This window comes from Dreissena polymorpha, chromosome 14 (assembly GCF_020536995.1).
Source record: "Dreissena polymorpha isolate Duluth1 chromosome 14, UMN_Dpol_1.0, whole genome shotgun sequence".
NCBI classification, from domain to species: domain Eukaryota; kingdom Metazoa; phylum Mollusca; class Bivalvia; order Myida; family Dreissenidae; genus Dreissena; species Dreissena polymorpha.
In genome coordinates, this window is record NC_068368.1 from 65,482,090 (window position 1) to 65,489,800 (window position 7,711).

General features: G+C 34.4%; 1 non-coding gene and 1 pseudogene across 1 annotated transcript; both read left to right on the forward strand.

Annotated features, from left to right (window-relative positions):
- Window positions 1-354: 354 nt before the first annotated feature.
- On the forward strand, window positions 355-7,401 carry LOC127857441 (uncharacterized; annotated as a pseudogene).
- On the forward strand, window positions 2,396-2,468 carry Trnat-agu (transfer RNA threonine (anticodon AGU)). Its single transcript has one exon. It is a non-coding gene; the product is annotated as a tRNA-Thr (tRNA).
- Window positions 7,402-7,711: the final 310 nt, after the last annotated feature.

Here is a 7,711-nt window from a genome sequence, read left to right on the forward strand (position 1 = left end):
ATAAATAACGTCAAACTAGACCAGACGAACACACCAAGTTAGAAACTCATTGCTTTTCTCGCTAATTAGACATGTCCTGGGTATGCAGAGGATGTAAATCGTGGACTTACAATGAATCTATATTAATAATCTGTTCTTCAGTAGAGTGTTCAGATTCATGCGCACGGCCGGATATGCACGGTTTCACAATCGATATTTTTGACCAATCAGCGAGGTGTCTATTATTCACTGCGTTCTAGCCTGTAACTACCCGCCATTTTGTGCTCCCAAGCTTTCACTTGGCAACGTATAACTATCATTAAAAAAATGATTATTTCTGAAATGGTTCGGCGATGTGCGTGGGGAACTTGCACGATGGATTGCAGATATCCAGAGAGGTTCAAGGGAGTGACATTCAAGACATTTCCAAAGCCTAAAACGAATATTGAGAAGTGTATGAGGTGGATTAAGGCCTGTGAAAGACCGCATTACCAGCTTTATGTAAGATAAGATCAACAAGAACAAAGTGATTTGTTCAACGGTAGGCTCAAGTTAATAATGTTTTAAGTGATGCATTAAATAAAAGAATATATTTCGTGTATCGCTTGGCAAATTGAGCATATATTAACAGTTTATGTAGATTAGTTTCTAACTAAATGTGTCACACTCTTTATATAAAGAATGTATTTACTTACTTACTTATCCACCAACTTACATTATCCGAATTGTAGACTTTTGATTGCAGCTTCGTTGAAATATAAATTAATAAGTGTAGGGAATGTTGTTCAAGGAACATAACTCTTTAGTGATGTAGTTGGACTGTGGGCTTACTGATCAAGGGGTTAAAACCACACAGGTACTAAAAGTTTTGTCAACGTTTCTCATAAAATAGTAATACAACAACATTTGGACTGGTCCATTAATGATTAGTCATAGGTTATATGTCGTCTAATATGCTTATCGTATTAAATGCTGCAATTTGACTGATGCCCGATCGAGAATTCCAAATTCAGTCTCTATATAGTTCTAATTAAATAAGGGATGGCAACGGTTAACCGGTTAACCGGTTATCCGTTTCTTAAGGAGGTTAACCGATTACAAAATTAATATTCGGTTACTCTTGCAGAAAACGTATTTTTTGTTGAACGAAATTAATGCTCAAATCATTAGTTTTGTTTTACTTCATTTCACTGTATTGGCTAATCCGCTAATCTGATCGCCAATTATCGGCAATTACCACCCCGTGATGCCCCCCTGTGGATCGAAAGCGATTAGAGTTGTAAACCATCGGGGTGCAGCGGTATCATGAGCAGGCACACGATCACCTACTCTGCAGTGTGTTTGTTTAGCACTTTACAGTCTAGTGTGTTTCAATTATTCAAATATTGATAAATTTAAATTATAAACCGACCAATTACGCTTGTAAATTAGCACATTTGACTGCGATATGTCCTATTTTTTTATAAATAGAACATCAACATGAATATCCAGTATAAAGTCGGTCGAACGTGATCAGAAAGCACGTATTTAAAAAGTAAAGCGACAATCTATAATCATGCCTCTATCATCGGATGCCTGGAAATTTATCAAACGGGCTGCTGACAAGAAATCAGCTACATGCATACTATGCCCAACGACACTGTCGTTGCATGGGGGTACATCCAATCTCCGTAATCACATGAGATTTAAACACCCCGCTGAATTTCGATGTGAGCCATCTCCAGTAAAGCGGACATCACTGGACTGCTATGTAAATACTCCGAAAAAGATGACTGGCTCAGAAAGCGAGTCAATTACAATATTTTTTTGCATCATATGATATGTCACAATTTACACGTGCCGTGAAGTATGCCATTGTTTTGACTACCATTTCTTGATAAAAATCAAAACAGCGTGACACTGATTACACCCGATCACTTTTGTTTTAAAAACTAGTGCGAACTTTAACGCTTTGCCTGTTGCAAAATATATTCACGCTTATTGACAATTGTTATTAATTAACAAACTGTTAATGCATGTAATTCTTAAAGGATAATGGGTGTTAATAAAACACAACACAATTCAAATTCTGCACTAGCTTTTATTGATCGAGATGTAGAACAATAATTATGTGTAAATGACTTGAAGCTAAGATTACAACAAAGAAATATCACAGTTCACCGACAAGCATATGAAAAATTGTTTATAAACTCATACGTTTTTCGGATGTTGTTTTTTATGTATGTGGTACAAAGACAGGCGGTTAACCGGTTAACCGCTCGAATATCAAAACAGGTTAACCGGTTACGAATTTGCTTAGGATTGCCATCCTTAAATTAAATATATGACCATTGGAAATTAAAAAAAAATATTGAGCGTGGATTATTGTCGTTACACGATTAGTATAGTTACTCTTGTGTGGGGGAAAGAACCAGCCGCCCTGTTAGCTCAGTTGGAAGAGCACTGATCTAGTGTTACAGTGGTCGTGGGTTCGAGCCCCACACTGGGTGCACAATAATTAATGGAAACTTATTTTTCTATATTGATAACATTTTGTTGGAAGGATGGGCCCTACCGACAGGTACCCAGATCCAATTCCAGCTGATGGAAGTATGGCTACCCCAACACGGCAACCATTAAAGAGGCGTAGGCTGGAATACCGCTTTGCTGAGCAGGAAATAATTGATGACAAAGAATGAGTCCTTTCATGAGCCTTTATTCTATTTAAACACAATAAATTCATCATGTTTTATTCAGCTGACAAACATCAGTCAATGAATAACACTTGTGAATTTGCGTGAGCCATAAATTGCATTTATATTGGTTAAATCATGAAGTTATTTAATAACTAAAACTGGTTTAAATTTATCAATAAACATGTTAACATTACAACAAACAAGCATAGCATAACAAGAGACCCATGAGGGCTTGAATCACTGTACTGGCTGGAATGTTTAAAAACAATTTAATAAATGAATAAATAAAATAAATTAACACAATAAATTAAAAATGTAGCAAAATATATTTATCTTTTTTTTGTCAAATGTTTATACAATATGACAACATCGATTTGTAGGGTAAAAATTATTGTGGGATGAGGAGAAATTGCTCATCTTAAGCAATCTTCAGCAATTTCTCATTTTCCCTCTATACTTTCTAGAGTCGTTGGCAACAAACTTGTAAAATCAGGCTATTGTATAGTAATGGGCTAAAACTGTATTTGATGAATATAGTAGAAAGTATAGTTGGATAATGAGAAATTGCTAATTTTGAGCAATTTATCATTTTCCATTTATACTTTCTAGAGTCGTCTGCAAAAAACACGTAAAATCATGCTATTGTATAGTAATGAGTTAAAACTGTATTTGATTTGGTTTTCAGGAATGTAGATGTGATTGAGGAAATGTACGCTGCTACACTTCTGAAAAGCGTTGGATGCCAAACTGATTTATCTATAACAGGTATAGTTATGATCATTATAGGAAATACTCTGAATGAAAGGATGAGCATAGTTTAAGAAAAAATCACCTAATACTCTTCATAAAATCGATATCTGGAAGAATGCGCTCAACAAATAAGCTGGTTTGACATTGAGTGTAAACTACAAAGTCACAAAAGTCAAAACCAGAGATCATAAATTGACCCTGCACTTGCATATAGTAAGGGTGTTCCTTCTTTAATGTTATTTCATCATCTGATTTTTGTAGATAGAAGTCTATCTTTTCACAGGCATCATTGACTGACAAATGTCTTACACTGTAAGGGCATTTTATTTCAATGATGCCTCTCTGGCCATGGTCACATACTTTTCCATCAGGGGTTGCCCCAAGGAACAGAAATTCATTGTTGACAATAAAACCACATTCATGTATATGGCGATCAGGGTATTGGGAAAGATATAAACTTTTTACTTTAGATTCATTTTTTTACCATATGTAAGGGATGGAGCATGAATCTCAGTCATTTTGGGACAGAAAAGTTTTTTAAGAAATTTATTATTTGGGGCTGTCTTTCTGTTCATGATTTCCTCAAACATTGAGGCTGTGACCCTGTTTTTTCGAGCATCATGCTACTGCCTAGATTCACTTTGTGCTCTTGTACACATTTCCAGATCCTAAGGGTTTTCTGCTGTGTAATATTGTACCTATATTGTAATATTGTAGTGGCCTAAAGACTTCAGGCAGCGTCATTGGGGCTTTATTGGTTATTTTTAGGTTACCACAGCCAGAACTTTCCACTGGTACACTGGTTAAGAGGTCTCTTGTCTGAAATTATACATTTGTATTTATATTACAGAACAAAATCTGACACAGATAACCATTCTCCAGGAGGAGAATGTATCCCTCAATAAGAATTTGAAAGAAAAGGAAAAATAATGCGATAAGTTGAAGAGAAAAGTACAATGCCTTGAGGGACAGTCCAGCAGACAACAGCCATTTACAGTACAAGGAATTAGCCAGAGAGAAAAGACCTTAAAGAATTTATTTGTATATTATACTGGTATATCATATGTAAATTTCTTAGTTCTATTTTCTGTTGTGTTTACAAATCCAGCTGTCAAACTAAAATATAAAAGAAATGATACAAAACATTGAGCAATGAAAATGCATTATTTCTTTTACTCTGCAGATTAAGACATGATTTTGGCTTGAAAGATCTAGCTGTCAGATTTTGTTTATCCCTTTAATCTGCCGGTGTAGTTCTCAATACAATTTTAGATTTAATGTACTTTAAGTTTGGTCAACTTTCAATTTTCCCTGATAGAGATACAATCATTTCAAGAATGCCAACTAGTTTTAAAAATGATTTTCCAACGACATTGGTTATTATAGATGGTACTGAATTCAAAACACAGGTCCCAAATGCTTTAGGTCTACAAAGTCAAATGTACATTGATTATAAGTCATCAACAACATTAAAAGCTTTAATAGGATGTGATCCATGTGGAACAGTAATATTCATTTCAGAATTGTTTACTGGCTGTATTTTTGACAAGTTAATTTGTGAAAAAAGTGGATTCTTTAAATTATTGAAAGATTACATTGAACATGGATTAATAAAGCAATATGATGGTATAATGGCAGACAAGGGATTTACCATACAATGTGAATTAGAAGAAATTGGTTTACAGCTTACTATTCCTCCTTTTTTAAGATGTTCAGAACAAATGTCTGTGTCTAATACATGTCTTACTCAAAAGATTGCAAAACAAAGAGTACATATTAAAAGAGTTATTGCAAAGGTAAAAACTTACAAGATTCTGTCCCACATTATTCCTACATCACTTTTTAAGCAGATAAACAAAATCTGGACAGTTTGTGCATTTTTAACTTTACATCAGAATGTTTTGTGAAAGATAAGTAAATCTTAATGTAAATTAGTTGGATTAAAATGGGTATTTATGGAGAAAATATTTATGCAATTTCACATCAAAGAAAATGTGTTTACAGTGAGTTTTTAAAATTATTTTTCAATATTTAAAGGAGACATTTCAACTTTACCAAACGACACATTATGGACTGTAATACATTGAAAGGAGTTGCAGATGACAAATTTAATTGAAATAGATATGAAGGAATTGATTTTGTAGGCTAGAAATCATTGTTATAAAAGGAGAAATTGCTCAACTTGAGGAATTTCTCCTTTTATCTCAATGATTTCGAGAGTCGTCTGTAACAACAAATGAGATATAACCCGATACCAGGTGTTTAACAGCAAACCAATGTTCTCGGTTCACTCTACCTGATAGGATAACACTAATCCAAGCTGTACAGCTCCAAGTCTAGTCTGAACCATGGGTCTCTTCGTAGACAGGATATATTCCAGTGGTGTTCCAGATGCCCTCTTTAAATTGTTAATCTCATCATCGTTTACTTTTTTTCAATCTACAAAATGTTAATAAAATGCATGTCTATACATTATTTAGCCTTTTTAAAATACTAGATGCAATGTATATAAACATAAAGACAAAAGGAGAATTGGCTGATAATGAGCAAATTCTCCTTTTGTAGCAATGTTCTCAACTTAAGCAAATCAGTAACCTATGTTTTTATGTATGCAACTAAACATAGTTTTTCTAATAGATTTTTTTGGGCTTCTATGAATTTAGATTTTATAACTTGTTCAAAACCGACATCATGCTTAACCCTTAACCAAAACAACAAACTTTGGACTTGCCCAAATTGGAAGAGGTTGCGTATGCATTAAAATGTAAGTACATGTAATGGGTTAAGCTGCACGATGAGAAATCTTTTCATTCTGCAACTTTGAAAAATGTATATGTATACTTCATTCTACAGGAATTATGCAGCTCTTTGCATTGTATTTGTGCCAAAGTTGTATATTGATGTTGTTTGAATCATAATAATACCTGAACAACTATAATAAATGAATGTTGATTACTTGTTGTCTTATGTGTGTACTCTTCTTTTAACCACTTCTTCTGTATACAATTTTTATGTGAAAAAAGAACATACTCTGTATGTGCTTGAAGTTGACACAGGACGGGTTTCCTCCTCCTTACTTCTGTTGGTTTGGCAACAACCACATGATTTATGGGACAGGGGGCAATCTTCTCAACCCTCGGAACATTCCACTGTTGGGGAATACTTGTTGAGCTTAGTTGATCAGGCACTTCTTTGAAATTATGAAGTTTAAATCCCTGCAGTGACTTGATAATATGGGAGCAGTGACCTGTTTATCTGGGATAAATTGTATAAACTGTCAGGTCAGTGAAATACTACTGTAAGTGCTTTTAAATTTTAAAAGCTCTTATTGTGGTATTGCACTGACTTGACGAAAGATACATAAACACTAATAAACAAATAATACAAAAAAATACACTTATCAGTGCAATACTAAAGTAAGTGCTGTTTAATGTAAGAGCACTTACCATAGTATTGCACTGACATGAGAAAACTAAATTATGAAGGGGTTAGCCATCAGTATATATTCAGTATACATGTAGATCAGAGTCTTCTTTGCTGACAAATCGCTCTTTAATATTGGTCGACGCTCATGTGAATGCCAACCAATATCAACAAGTGAAGTTGACAGCAGATGAATAAATATAGTGTCAGGTCAGACTGCAATAACATCAAGGAATGAATTTAAATTATGCTACAAACAGTATAACTTATTAGATTGTTAAACTACACAATGTGAATTTGTATCCTTAGATTACCTTAGATGAATTCTTGAAGAAGGCCCTCAGCCTCTGACTCAAGCTCTTCATTTTCTTTATCTCTTCCGGTCGAGAGTTTTGCTTCAAAGTTGTAAACAATTTCTTGTTTTTTCCAGTTTTTATCAAGTCTTGCCTCAAATGACTTTATTGATCTAGCTGTAATGACGCTGTTTGGTAACGAGTTCCAGATGTCAACGACTCGATGGCTGAATGAGTACTTTCTGATGTCCAAACAGTACTTTCTGATGTCCAAACGATGATGTATCGATAATAAACGTAAACGATATGGAGGAAAATTATGCGTTTGAAAAAGAAGATAGCTACTACACAGAGAGCGCTTGTTTACATCTGTCACATGAGTGTTTAAGTAGAATAAATATTATAAACCGGATTTTTCCGCCAGAAATAACTCTCACCCAACTTTGCAATTACAGTACGACTCTGTTATTTGCTGGCAAGTTCTTTTTGTATCCAGGTGGAGATCGTGAGGCTTTTCGCTTTTCCTCATCGACCACCAACACTTTGTCGTGACCGTCACTTTTGGTAGAAAATTGTCAAATAATTTAATTA